Here is a 14,056-nt window from a genome sequence, read left to right on the forward strand (position 1 = left end):
GTGGAGTGCTGCGCTAGAGGGGGGTCGGGTGAGGGGCTTGCCGTGGGTGACAATACGCACGACAACTGGAAAAACTGAGGTAAGTGTGCATAATCCACTGTCAGGGACCTTTCTCACTCTGACCAAACACCTGGCAAAAAAAAAAAAAAAAGCTTGAAAAAGGCTGTACTGCGGTTTCCAGAAGGAAGACACAGCAGCAGGTGGCTCCATGGTAGAGGGAGCAGGAGCCTGGACTCTGAAGTCTTGATACTTGAGAAAGCAGAGATGGGGCAGGAAGCGGGGCAAGGATGTGAAGCTTTAAGCCCCTCCCCCTTGTGACCCACTTCCTCCAGCTAGACCCTCACTTCCTGAAGGCTTTACAACTTCCTACCAGCTTGGGACCAAGCCTTCAGACCTGGCCGCAGTACCCACAGTTTACTTTCATCATCGTGAACTTGTCCATCAGACATGCGTGTTTTTGTGTGGCCCTCCAGAGAGGTCCACAGCCTGTCCTGTGACTGCAGTGTCATCTCCCAGTCCATCTAATTGACAGTAGCACCAGCTCCATGATGCTTCTAAGGAAGTCCAAGTTCACACCATCCCAGTCATTCGAAAACTATCCCCTGGGCCTTTAACGAGATGCTTCTGGGGCTGGATGCTTTTACAGAGGACCTGAGTTCAATGACCAGCATCCACGTGCCAGCTCACTACAATTCCAAAGGATCTGGCACCTTCTTCTGGCTTTCATGGGCACTGCACACACATGGTGCACAAACATACATCCGGGTAAAACACCATACACATACATGAAAAGTAAACTAATTAAAAATTTTAATACAAAGAGTCTTTAAACTAGGATGGCAGCAGGAGCCACACACTGTACCCGCGTGATCTCTACTCTCAGACCAGAGCAGGCTATCCACTGTTTTTTGCTTTTTTGTTTGTTGTTATTGTTGTTTTTTAAGGAACTAAAGATTGAACCTAGGACTGCAAGTGCTATACCACTGCACCACACCCCAGCCCCTAACTGGGGGATTCTGGACAGAGGCTCCACCACTGAGCCATGCTCAGCCCCTCACTGGGGGATTCTAGGCAGGGGCTCTACCACTGAGCCACACTCCAGCCCCTCACTGGGGGATTCTAGGCAGGGGCTCCACCACTGAGCCACGCTCAGCCCCTCACTGGGGAATTCTAGGCAGGGCCTCTACCACTGAGCCATGCCTCAGCCCCTCACTGGGGGATTCTGGACAGAGGCTCTACCTCTGAACCACACCCCAGAACTCTTTTTACTTATTTTGAGGCAAAGTTTTCCTAAATTGCTCAGTCTGTCCTTGAACTCGTTCTGCAGACCAGAGTGGCCTTGAGTTCATGATCTTCCTGTCTAAGCCTCTCAAGCAGCTGGGATGATAGGCCTGTGACACCAAGCACAGTCTTTCTGAACAGACTGGTATGTTGGTTGTCCTCAAGAGTGCCTCATACTCTGGATCTGCTAGCTGATCCTTCAGTGTCTAGCGTGCTCCTGGCTCTAATAAGAAGCTGCTGGAGAGTGGGAGGATTTACTTGGCTCACAGTTTGAAGGGTCCAGTTCATCATGGCCGACATGGAGGTGGCTAAGTTTCATGGCTGTGGTTGCGAGGCACAAGGCAGCTCACCCACATGGCTGTAGCCCTTCAGATCTTGGCAGAGAAGGCAACAGAGAGAACTAGAAGCCGATTGTGCTAAACTTCAAGGCCCATCATCCTGGTCCTCATAGGCTTAGGCAAGACAATCAGGAGTTCACGGTTATCCTCAGTTACCTAGGGAATTTGAGGCTAGCCTGGGCTACTTGAGAACCCTGCCTCAAAAAACAAGCAGAAGATATCAGTTATGATCCATCACTCTTTCCACCACGAGGGCACTGCCATACTGATGCTAGCTGTAATAATGTGTATATGCATAAACACACGCATACATGTGCATCACACAAAAACACAGTACCTTCCATTCTTTTTGAATCTCTGTATTTGTGAGTGGGACTCAGTCCAGAGGGCTCCTGTGGCGCCTATTTACAGCTGGCTTCCGGGTACAGAAGCTCTGTCTAGGTTACTAAGTATTTCCCATTGCTAGGGACGGAAGCAGCCATTTCCCCCAAGGCTTGTGGGAAATCACACATTGAAACCAAGCTCAAGGTGGCACACGTGCCCATTCTAGTCACATTTCCCACTCCCTGAGGGTGGCCTCACATTGGCCAAGATAAAATGGGAGTGGTTTGTGTTCCTCGTTGTCGTAGTAACCCATTGCTGCATAACAAATCACCCCGATGCTCTTAGTGGCTTCAAACAGCAAAACCACCTCATTCTCGGTCTTAAGCTTCCTGAAAGTCGGGAACCAGGGAAGGGCTTGGCTAGGAAGTTCTGGCCCTTGATTTCTGAAGGGAGGGCTGAAGACTGGGCGCCTCTCTGTGGAAGGGGCAGCTTCCTCCCTACCCGGGCAGCCTTGAGAAGTCTATCAGCTCAGAAACCCGCATAGACCCAAGGCACAACAGCCCAGCAAGTGACGCAGAAGCTGCAGCCCCTTCCTGGTGTCACCATGGAAAAGTCGCAAGCCGCTGGCCGGAAGGTCACATTATTTCTAGTCAGCCCTAAGTCAGCTCTCTATCTTCCCCATGTAGGCTCCAGTAATCAACTCAGGCCAGCAGGCTTGATGACAAGAGCCCTTACCCATCGAAGCCTCATCCCCACCCCACCCCCTCCACTGTTTTGATGTTGTGTTTGGAGACAGGGTCTTAATACATAGCTCAGACTGGATTCAGACTCTATCCTTCTGCCTCAACCTCACGAGTGGTGGTTATTATGAGCTGCTTAACCTGGTTTTGGTTTTGTGTGCATGATCCATGTATGTGTGCGTACACATACATGCTGTGTGTGCATGAGAGTATGCAGGTGTGTTTATGTGCACATATGTAGTGCACACATGTGTGGTGTGTGTATGTGCACATGTATGTGCAGCCATGTATATGTAGAGGTACATGTATGGTGTACATGTGCATGTGTGCATGTATGTGCAGAAGTACATGTCTATTTGTTCCTTTATGTGTAGATATGTCTATATGCATATATGTATATGTGTGTGCAGGCTTGTGTATGTAGTTGTGTATATGTACGTGAAGAAAGCAGAAGTCATTGTCAAATGTCTTTCTCAGTTGCTCTTTGCTTTTATGTTTTTTTTTTTTTATTTTGAAGTCATTGTCAAATGTATTTCTCAGTTGCTCTTTGCTTTTGTTTTTTTTTAAATTTTATGTGTATGAGTATTTTGCCTTCATGTATGCACATGCATCACACGAGTGCCTGGTGCCCTCAGAGGCCAGAAGAGAGCCCTGGGTGCACCGAGGCTGACGCTGGAGATGACTGTGACCTGCCATGTGGGTGCTGGGAATGGGGTCCCTGGGAGAGCAGCCAGGGCTCTTAACTGCGGAGCTGTCTCTCCCGCCCCTTCACCTCCTGTGAGCCGGGGTCTCTTGCTGAGCCTGCCTCGGCTGCCCAGCCACCCTGAGGACGTTTCTCCTCCTGCTTGGTGCTAGAATGCTGGTGCACACCACTGTCACAATGGCCTCTCCACGGACGCTGGAAGCCTCTAGCCTGGTGTCTCGAGATCATGTGCATCTTCAAGCCTTTGTGGCTTGAAGGATCACTGCCTGTCTCCTCCTGCTCTACAGCTATTCTGATGGTTTGGGAACAAAAATACCACACAGACAGTTTCGGGGGGGGGGGGGCGTAGGGAGGACTTTTGCTCACAGTTTCTGAGAAGTTTCACTGCGTTCTAGGGGCAGCTGGTGTTGGGGATCTCGGTGTGTCCTGGAGAAGAAGCCTAATGTGGGGGCCAATGTGTTCTGGGGGCTGATGTTGGTGATTTCAGTGTGTCCTGGGGGAGCTTGGTGTGTGGGGGTCTCAGTGTGTCCTATGGGGGTGTCTCAGTGTGTCCTGTGGAAGCTTGGTGTGTGGGGGTCTCAGTGTGTCCTATGGGGGTGTCTCAGTGTGTCCTGTGGAAGCTTGGTGTGTGGGGGTCTCAGTGTGTACTGGGGAAGCTTGGTGTTGGGGGTTCACTATGTTCTGGGGGCTGATGTTGGAGGTCAGTGCATCATGGATTGCTGTTCCTGGGGTCTTCCTGTTTCCTAAGAAGACACCTGTCACCGAGGTAGGAGGCTGAAGCTATTCACATGGCAAGGGCCCAGGAGTAGAGATCTAGACCTTCAAAGGCCAACCCCAATGGCCCACTTCTGCTAGACATCAAAATGGTGCCACCAGCTGGTGACCCCAATGCTCAGTGCATGAATCTGCAGGAGGCTTCTCAAGCCCAAACCGTAAGACCCACCGAACGGAAGTTCCAGTGTGTGCAAAGCCACGCCGAAAACACCGGTGAAGGGACAAGGCTATGACACAGTAGGTAGAGCATGTGCCTCCAATGCTAGCACCGGTAGGTTCCATGTTTAGCACAAGTCATGTGACACACAGAAGCATCAGAAGTTCAAGGCCATCCTCCTTTACGTTGTGAGTTCGAGGCTAGCCTGCGTTCCTTGAGACCCTGTCTGGAGGTTGCTGCTAATCCAGGGCCAGCCTTGGCTGAAGGTTAGGGCGTCAGGGCAGAACTGAGGTGGGACTGGGCTGCACAGAACTAGGTGGCGCGGATGTTGGCCTTGCATCTGCTGAAGTCTCTGCCTCTTCCTGCCTCTCTGTGTCTCTGCTCCTCTCAGAAGAGCCCCCCCCTCCACTGCTATCATCTGACGGCCCCACCTTGCCTGCTCCTACTTCTTCCTTAGTATCCAGGCCTGGATGCAAGGCCACCTCCCCCAGGCCTGTGGGTCTCTCAGCCCCACCCCCCTACCAGCCTCTAGCTCCTTCCTGTTCTCTTATTCTCTTTATGGTCTGTGCACCCCTGCAACAGACCCTTGAGTTACCCTGTCCCTAAGACTGTGAGCTGGCCAGGGTCAGGGGCTTGCCCGTCCACCCCTTCCTCTACCCAGACAGGCAAGCCTGAGTCCAAGACAACCAGAAGCTTCCCTCCTGCCACCCCCGATGGACTCTCTTGTGACCACTGGGTGGATGAGCAGGGGCCTGCAGGCCTTCAGCCTCCACACACCCACAGTCCTAGCAGCTTACCCTAAAACCAAGAATCCTGCTCCCCAGCAGACAGGCAAGACCTGGGGTGCCACCAGGGACCCTAGATCTTTACCAAGTCTCTCATTGTGGCTCGTCACCAGATTTCAGCACTGCTGGCCACCTCGTAGGCTCTGGTCCTGGCTGGGCCCTCCTCTCTTTGGTTGTCCTCCGTGGCTTTCAGATCTGTGTGTCCCCCAGTACCCATTCCAGCTGTTTCTAAGGCACCCACCCATGACCTCACCACTCTGTGAACTCTAGGTCACTCCCAAGGGGTGTGGCTCTTTTCCTTCCAGCTCCCTGGGCTGCCCACCTGATCTCAAGCTGTCGGAGGGTTTTAAGGACAAGGCCCCTGGCCCTTAGAGAAGGGGCCTTAATCTCTTCCCTTCTTCCCTCTCCTAAGTTAGTGGCCAGGCCTTGGGGGAGGGGGCGCATGTCTTTAATACTGTAAGAATTCGTGGTGCCAGGCTGGAATGAACCCTGCCTCCTCTCAGCCCTCCTAGGTTCTTGTCCAAGGACCCTTCCTCAGTGCCCAGCCTTTGCGGGAGGTGGGGGAGGGAGGGGGAGGGAGGGGGAGGGGGGGTCAGTGAGCAGGTGAGAACATCCACAGCTAAGTGGAGAAGAGTGGCACCCTTGTGACCTCTCCCAGGCATCCTGCCCCACCCCCTCTCCCCTAGGCTGGCAACAGAGAGCTTCGCACCTCTCAGCGTGTCCCAGCACCCTCCTCTTGCACCTGGGAAGGTGAGAGCATAGAGGAGGCTGGGCCTTGCCTGACAGGTCTCGGGTGGGGGCTCCGAGCCAGCACCCCTGACAGGCCCAAGACAGGCTCCACTCTCCACGTGACACTCCCTCCAAAGCCCTTCCTTCCTGGAATGGAGAGAGACTCCATCTTCTCATCTGATGAGAAGTTCGAGAACAACTCCTTGTCCTGGCCTCCCAATACCTGCCGAGCTCTACTGCCTCCCCGGGCCTCTCTACACGACCCACTGTCTGGTCCTGCCACTTCCTTCTGGAATTAGCAGCATTAACCCTCGTGCTTCCTACTTCCTCTGGCCCCCTCCCTATACTTCTTTGGCTTTCCTTCTCTTCCCCTCCCCTCACCCCATTCCTTCCCGGCGTCCCCGCCCCCCCCCCGCCCCCACTGCTCTCCCGCTTTCCCACCTCCCTCTTCCCCACTTTCCCCGCAATGCCCATCAGGTCTCCTCCATCCCACCCAGTCTACAGAGGTCTCAGAGTTCTCTAAGTTCGAACCCCACCCCCCTCCTCCCTCCCTCCCAACGCCGCTTACTCTTCCTCTTCTCCTAAAACCCTTTCTCTCCTCCACTCCCCTTTCTCTCCCATCTCCCTCCTCCTTCCCTCTCCTTCTCCCTCCCTTCCCTCCTTTGCTCCCTTCCCCCTTGGCTCTGGCTCCCCTTCCCTCCATCCTCCCTTTCCCGTCTCCCTCCCTGTGCCCCCTCCCCCTTCCTCGCCGCCTCTCCTGCCCTCCCTCCCCAGCTTCCCCGGCCACTCTCCCCTCAGCGCCCTCCCTCCCTCCCTCCTCCTCCTCCTCCTCCCTCCTCCTCCTCCTCCTCCCGCTCCCCACCAGCATCAGTATTCCGCTCGCGTCCGCGGGACTCTCGGCTGCTCTCGGCGGCTGCCGCACCGTCCGAGCGGGGGCCGGGCCGGGCCGGGGCCTGGGGGGGTGGGTGGGGGGAGCGGCAGGGCCGCGGCGGAGGCGGGCGGCGGCCAGGCTGGCAGGCGGCGAGCGCGGTGCGCGGGCGGGCGGCGGGCCGGGCGGGGGCGGAGCCGCGACCCCGAGGACGCCCCCGGCCCAGGCCCCGCGCCCCGAGCGGACCCCTCGGGGCATGCCGCCCCTCGCCGGGAGCCCGGAGCCCGCGGTGAGTCGGAGCGCGCGGCGCGCGGGGACGGGGCAGGACCGGGCTGGTGCGGGGCTAGATGGGGACGCGGATCGAGGATTGGGCGGACTGAAGGGAGACGCAGAACCGGGATGCGGGCTGGGATCCTGGACAGGCGCCCCCGGCGGGGCGACCGCAGCTGTCGGACCGGCTGCGGCCCGGGGCGGGAGTCGGCTCCCCCACGCCCTCCTCCCCGCCGCCGGGGGGCGTGCGGGCGATGGGGAGGGGGAGAGGCGGGCACGGGGTTTCCTTGGTGACCGCGCCTGGCAGGAGCGGTTGCCGTGGCAACCGGGGAGAGCCGGGGAGTTTGGGAAGTGAACATGGGAAAGCCAAGAGGGGGTGACTGGAGAGGGAGGCAGCCTCAGATCCCACTCCCCAGCACCGACCCCCCCCCGTCCCTTTGACTGCGCGTCCCGCCCCTCCCTCCTCCCAGGACCCCCTTTCCTTGACCCGCATCAGGCCTCAGGGCTGCGGTCCTCGCGTGTCTCCTTAGGACCCTAGCTCACCGGGGCTCTTCTCGAGGGGACCTCCCCAGTCACTACGGGCCTCCCTCACACCTGTTCTTCCACGGCCTTATAACTGCGCTTCCGCTTATCGGCCCATCGCTGACCCTCTCCCTAGAGCACCCTATCCTTCCACCCTCCTTCCAGGAGACCCACCCAGCTTCGGTCTGCGTTCCTCTAGGCCTCATTCTTCTTGCCTTGAGCCCGGAACCTTGCTTGCTGGCACCCCCTTTCTCCTCAACCCAGATCTTTTGGAGGCCCCAGTCGTTGACCCTTCTTCCTTCAAAGATCTGTCTTCCCGTCTTCTCACCTAGGGTACTTGTATCCTGCCCACCCCTAAATCTCAGACCCTCTCCAGAACCCTCTCCCAGTCTCCTTTCTCCTAGCTGTCAATCCCAGGCCAAAAGCTCAGGGTCGGTCCGTCCCAGGTCTCCACTGTCAGTTTCTCCGGACTCCACCTCTAGGGCTGGGGGACCAATCTCTCCCCTAGGTTCTGAGCCTCCCCAGTGTTCTTGAGCACCATTTCCTCTCTGGGCACTCCCACCTCTGGCCCTTCCTTGCCCTGCAGCCTCGGGTGCCTTTCCACTGGCTGGGGAATCCTCCCGGGGAGCACCCCAGCTGGGCAGTGGAGGAGCCTGGGGTGCCCCTCCTCGCCCCCTCCCCAGCTGGGAGCTGCAGTCGCGCCTCCCTCCGCATCACCCATCGCTATGCACCTCACATCCCGAGTCCAGCCGAGCAGCGCCAGACAGGAACTCTGGGTTCCAGTGCAGCTGTAGTAGCCTAGCCGAGCCGAGCCGAGGAGGCTTTCCCTCTTGGTCGGGGCAGCTCCCTTCCCCACTGCTCCTACCCCAGACCCCTGACCAGGCTCAGCCACTTCCTTTGGAGCATCTTCTGCCTGATGACTGCTGCACTTCGAGGCTTCCCCGTCCCCTTCCCACCTGCCTCCTCCTTCCTGGGCCTTCTCGGAGTCCTTCTGGTCCTCCGCCACCTGATTATTCAAATACACACAGAAGAAAAACGGAAGCCAAAGAGAGGCTGTTGGGAGACACTCAAAAGGGAGCACACAGAGATGGGGAGCCAGAGGGAGGAATGGCCACACACACACACACACACACACACACACACACACACACACACACACACGGGTTTACTGCAGGGAAGACAGGCAGACAGACAAAGGGAGAGAGACAGAGGAGACAGACACAGATAGACTTTCCTTTAAGGGAAGTCAGTCGGGAGGTAGGAAGGACACACATTCCCACTGAGCGGACAGAGACCCAGAGCCACAGACTCAGGGAGCCTGGGACCCACGAACCACTCTCCCAGAGCTAGAGAATATTCTGCCACCCAGAAGCAGAGAGGAGTGTGCAAGCAGCACACACTCACACTCCACGCACATGCACGCACACACCGTGGAGGAAGTCTCCACATCTGGAATCCTGTGCTCACGGTGACTTGGAGGGTAGGACAAAGGCCGAGGCTTTCCTGCGCACATGCTCCTCTCAGGGACAGAAAGCCTAAAGCAAGCGAGGCCCTGCAGCTGGCCCCGCCTGCAACTGTACAAATGAGTAACCCCACTGTCCACAACATTGCAGTGGGCTATGGTGGAAGAGAGTGTGCCAGACAGATGCCAGGATCTGGGGAGCCCCTGGGCAACTGCAGTTGCCCCTCACACCCCTAGGAGCCAGGAGGTAGCTTCACCAAGATCTGTCATCTCAGGCCGAACTGAGGCTCAGAGGGCCCCTGACGGCTGGCAGAGCGCTAGCACACCACACCGTAAAAGCTACTCTGCAGCAGAAGATGCTCAGCTTTGCCTCTTGCAAGGACTCCGCTTTCCTGCCAGTGCTCCCTCCCCAGCATCCGTTCCTATGCCCAACCCATCTTCTCTGCTAGGTGATACCTTGTATCTATCTATCTCTCTATCTATCTGCCTAACCCCCCTCTTAGCCTCCCACACCCCCCCCATCCGCCCAGGGCAGGGGGCTGATCCACCATCCTCAATCTGGGACTTCCTGTCAGCCTTCTGCATCAGCCTTGCGTCTCCCATATCCCTGACTTGTCCCTGAGGCCTGTGGTCCCCTGTGACCCCACCACTCAATGGCCTATGACAACCCAGGCAGGGCTATATCGTGAGAATCTGTCCCCAAACAACAGGTGTCCACAGAGTAAGAAAGAGACTTGGTGGGGCAGGAAGAGAAGCCACGGAGGGGGGGGAGGGGGGAGCACAGCCACCTCCTGCGGCCACCTGTGCCAACAGCTGGGAGAGTCCCTTAGCTGGAGAGGAGCCCACATGCAGGTTCCCAGGGTTGACGGCTACCTTGCAGGTGGCCCTGCAAGCAGCCACCACGTCACGCATGGCCTGTCTTCCTCCACTGGCCGCCACTGGGGCACCAGCTGCACGCCCAACAGTCTCACTCTCTGCTGTGTCAGCTCACAGTCAATGGCACACTGAGTTTCCCTGGGGGCTTAGAGGGCAACTGTACCTTTGGGTAGGAATGGAGAACAGGAGCCCCCCCCCCAGACACAGAAAAATGAGGATGTGGTCTCACCTCCATGTCAGGGGGCAGATGCTGGCTCCTTGATGGGGTTGACCATGACCAGCAGCCATGAGGAGTTCACCCATGTTCTCCCCAGAGCCCTGTAGGGAGACAAGCTTGTGTCTAAGTTTCAGGGTTCCTGCTTCCTGACAGAAGAAGCCTCTCTTCCTGGTCCTGAGAGTAGAACGGTTTTACCAAATAGAGGGTAGCAAGATGCCCCCTTGTTGCCTGGAAACTCATGCTGGGCTGTTGTCATGGTAATGCTGGATGGGGGGGGGGGTCTGCAAAGACCTAGAGATGGCAGAGGGTGGATGCTTTAGGGCTGGCTGGAGCCCATCCCAGAGTGCACTGCGAGTGTGTCTGTGGGTTTCTGTAGGGTTTGGGCCAGTTGAGCTGAGTAAGAGCTAATGAGGGCAGAGGGAAGGAGGTGAGGGCAGTGGCAGGTGCCTGCGTTTTGACTCTGTGAGGAAAGTGGGGAGCTCCATGGTGCAGAGGAAAGCTCTGATCTTGCCTAGAAAACCCTGGGACGAGAGCCTGGTTCAGTCTCAGCAGTATTTCCGGGGTGCCTCTGAGCCAAGACTGCACAGGGTTTATTCCATTCCTTGTGGGGAGGCACTGTCACCTTATCAAGTCTGACAGGAGACTGTGGCCCATAGGTATGAAGTGCCCTCTCCAAGGTCAAAGATCTCCAGAAGAGGCCACCCTCGGCCACTCTGCACACTGCCACGTGTGTCTGGAACCATTGCTTTGCACAGCAGGACCGAGACTAGGATGTTAGACACTGGTGGACATTTGAACTTCTAAAAAGTTGTTAAAAATCCGATCCTGGCCTGGTGACACAGGCCTGTCATCTCAGCCACTTGGGAGGCTAAGGGAGGAGGATGACAAGTTCAAAACTAGTCTAGACCACTAGACCACCCAGCAAGACCCTGCCTTAAGATTTAAAAAAAAAAAAAAAAAGACTGGTTTGGGCATCGATGACCTGGCTATACAAGAGGAACCCTGTCTCAAAAATAAAAGCAAAATCAAACTAACTATGCACAGACATACATGTGAGCAAAACACCCACACAAGTAAAATAGTAAAAATAAATCTAAAAGAAAACAATTTTAAGAGCACTGCGTCATGGGTCAGAGGTAAAGCAAGTGCCTAGAGGGGCCTGGGGTGTGGCTCAGGGATAGAGCCCCTGCCTAGAATCCCCCAGTGAGGGGCTGGGATGTGGCTCAGGGGTAGAGCCCCTGCCTAGAATCCCCCAGTGAGGGGCTGGGATGTGGCTCAGTGGTAGAGCCCCTGTCTGAAATCCTCCAATAAGGGACTAGGGGTGTGGCTCAGAGGTAGTGCTTCTGCCTAGAATCTCCAGGTTGGAATTCCTGTCTAGAATCTCCCAGCAAGTGAGGCTGAGGGTGTGGCTTAGTGGTAAAATGCTTGCCCATAGGCAAGAAGCCCTGAGTTCAATCCTTAGTACTTTTTTTTTTTTTAAAGACTCATGTGTGTATGTTTTGCCCGCATGAATGTAACTATAGCACATGCCTACCTGGTCCTGAGGAGTCAGAAAAGAGCATTAGCTGTCTGGAACTGAATTACAGGTGGTCGGGAGCTGCCATGTGGGTGCTGGGAACCAAACCTGGGTCCACTACAAGAACAGCAAGTACTCTTAACCACTGAACCCATTTCTCCAGCCCCTCGCCTTAGTACTATACAATTTTTCTAATTATTCCATGTATTTGGTTATTGGCGGTGTGTACTCATGACATGCACATCATGAAGGTCAGAAGGTAACTGGCATGTGTATTTTCTCTCCTTCTACCACTTGAGTTGCAGGGTTCCTCAGTTCCTCGGGTTTGGCAGCCACCTCACCTCACCAGCCCCAGTTCTCAGCACTTAAAGCAACAAGAAAAAGTTTCATAACTTGAGGCTGTCTGTCTCTCAGGCTTGGTCCTCCTGTAACCGCAGAGAGGACAGGGTGCTCCTGGCCGACTCAGGCTTTGACAGTGGGTGTGTCTGTGGGAAGGAGACCTGGACGGTGGACTTAGAGGACCCACTGTCCCACATATGAACAGCTCTGGCCCAGTAGGGAACAATGGGGTTCCATATGGGGCAGAGGCTGTGTCACGGAATCGGGGACAGGTGGTGCTTTCGCCCCAGTGAGAATAAATTGTTGCTTTTCCCAAGAGTCTGAGGCAAGAAGGTTGTCGTGAGTTTGAGGTCAGCCTGGGCCACCATGTCTCAAAAAAGCAAAACAAAACAAAACTTTAAAAGCCTAAAGAAATAGATGTGAGTAGACATCTATTTGAATGTAGAGACAATGTAGGGTCCTGTACTGTGCCTGTCATTTATGTGTTTGTGTGTGACATCTTTATAGACTGTGCAGGGGTGCAGGAGATCACTGTCTGGGCTCCACCTGGCTTCCATGCCCTCCCCTTCCCCACCCTTCCTCCTAGGATGCAGTCTAAGAGAGGGAGGAGGGTATTTTCTTTTTTTTTTTTTTTAAATATTTATTTATTATGTATACAGTGCTCTGCCTGCATGTACACCTGCAGGCCAGAAGAGGGCAGTAGATCACATTATAGATGGTTGCGAGGCACCATGTGGTTGCTGGGAATTGAACTCAGGACCTCAGGAAGAACAGCAGAATGGTCAGTGCTCTTAGCCTCTGAGCCATCTCTCCAGCCCGAGGAGGGTATTTTCTTACAAAAAGGTTTTATCAGGAGCCCATTGAAGAAATGGGATGTCCCCTAGGAACAGGCAAGGCCCATCACTTCCCAAGGCTTGGTCATGGTGGCAGGTTAAGCTCAAACAAAGCCTACACTGAGCCCCAGCCCTCTGCTGCCCTGGATGAGGTGGCATGAAGGGCTTCTTCCTTCCTAGCATGGGCACGGACAGTGGGGGACACAGAGCAGTGAGAGCCTCCGCCTTCCACTTTGGGAAACACAGAACCTGCACCCTCAGCTCCTGCGCATGGAGGAGCCCCAGGCAGCTTGGACACTCATGTTTGTCTGGGAAAGCCTGTTGTGTTTTCATGGCTTTCACTATTGCCTTTGGTTTTCCCTTTTCTTTGAGACAGGATTTCAAAATTTTTGTAGCACAAGTTTGCCTCAAACTCACAACAGTCTTCTTGCCTCTGTCTAACAATTGCTGAGGTGACGGGTGTGACACACCACACTTGGCTACTACGTGCACCCTTTGTTTCACAGAAAATGTAAATGCATTAACTCAGAAACAGAAACAGGCCCAGTAGCCTTCTCAGATGTGTCCAGGGGGTCCACTTGCCCAAGCCTCAGCAGTAAACACAGTTTCCATGCCCACTGCCGCCAGGTTCGAGGTGTAGGCACAAGGAATAGAGGTCTACCACGGAGCCCACCTGAGTACTGGTGTCCATCATGACCACGTTGACTACACCAAGCCTCGGAATACTCTTCTGTGAAATGGGCTGTCATGGCTACACCACAAGGGCTTCTGGTAGAACCAGGTCTTCTCTCCAAAACTCTATAGAGGAGACCACGTCCCACCATTGCTATGGGAACTGAAACAGAGGCGGCTCCACCCAGGGCTGGGGTCGGCCACACCAAGCCACATTTCCGGGCACCACACATGGTCACTGACATTCAAATCCTTCTCAAGGGAGTGACACACTCAGGCTGTGTGTGTGTGTGTGGTGGTCTCCAGCCATCAGCACGGCACACGGAAGGCGGAGGCAGGAGAGTTTTAAGTTGAAGCTCAGCCTGTCGTCGCAGTTGTCAGCTGGGGAGTGCTCGGTGGCCAGCTGTGGTTGGTAGCCACCGAGCTCCGTCATGTGGCTTAGACATTTCTGTAGCTGGTGGGTCCTCACCTCCATCTCTCTGTTACCTAACACTGCTCACGCTGCCCAGTGCTCAGTAGACACAGCAGAGGAGTGACCGCAAGGGCAGGTTGACAGCAGCACAGGACAAGAGTCTTGTCACATTTTTTTTTCTTATTGATATTCTTTTCAGACAGGGTCTCGTGTAACCCAGATGGCTTTACACTCCCTG

General features: G+C 55.3%; 1 protein-coding gene across 1 annotated transcript in view; it reads left to right on the plus strand.

Moving 5' to 3' along the window:
- The first annotated feature begins 6,860 nt into the window (after positions 1-6,860).
- Positions 6,861-14,056, plus strand: part of LRRC4B (leucine rich repeat containing 4B) — a 40,741-nt gene continuing 33,545 nt past the window's right edge. Inside the window, exon 1 of the mRNA XM_084770937.1 lies at positions 6,861-6,988. The gene's annotated coding sequence lies outside the window, so the exon portion shown is untranslated. The remainder of the gene's footprint in view (positions 6,989-14,056) is intronic.

The sequence above is a fragment of the Acomys minous genome, assembly GCF_964271855.1.
Source record: "Acomys minous genome assembly, chromosome: 2".
Classification (NCBI taxonomy): domain Eukaryota; kingdom Metazoa; phylum Chordata; class Mammalia; order Rodentia; family Muridae; genus Acomys; species Acomys minous.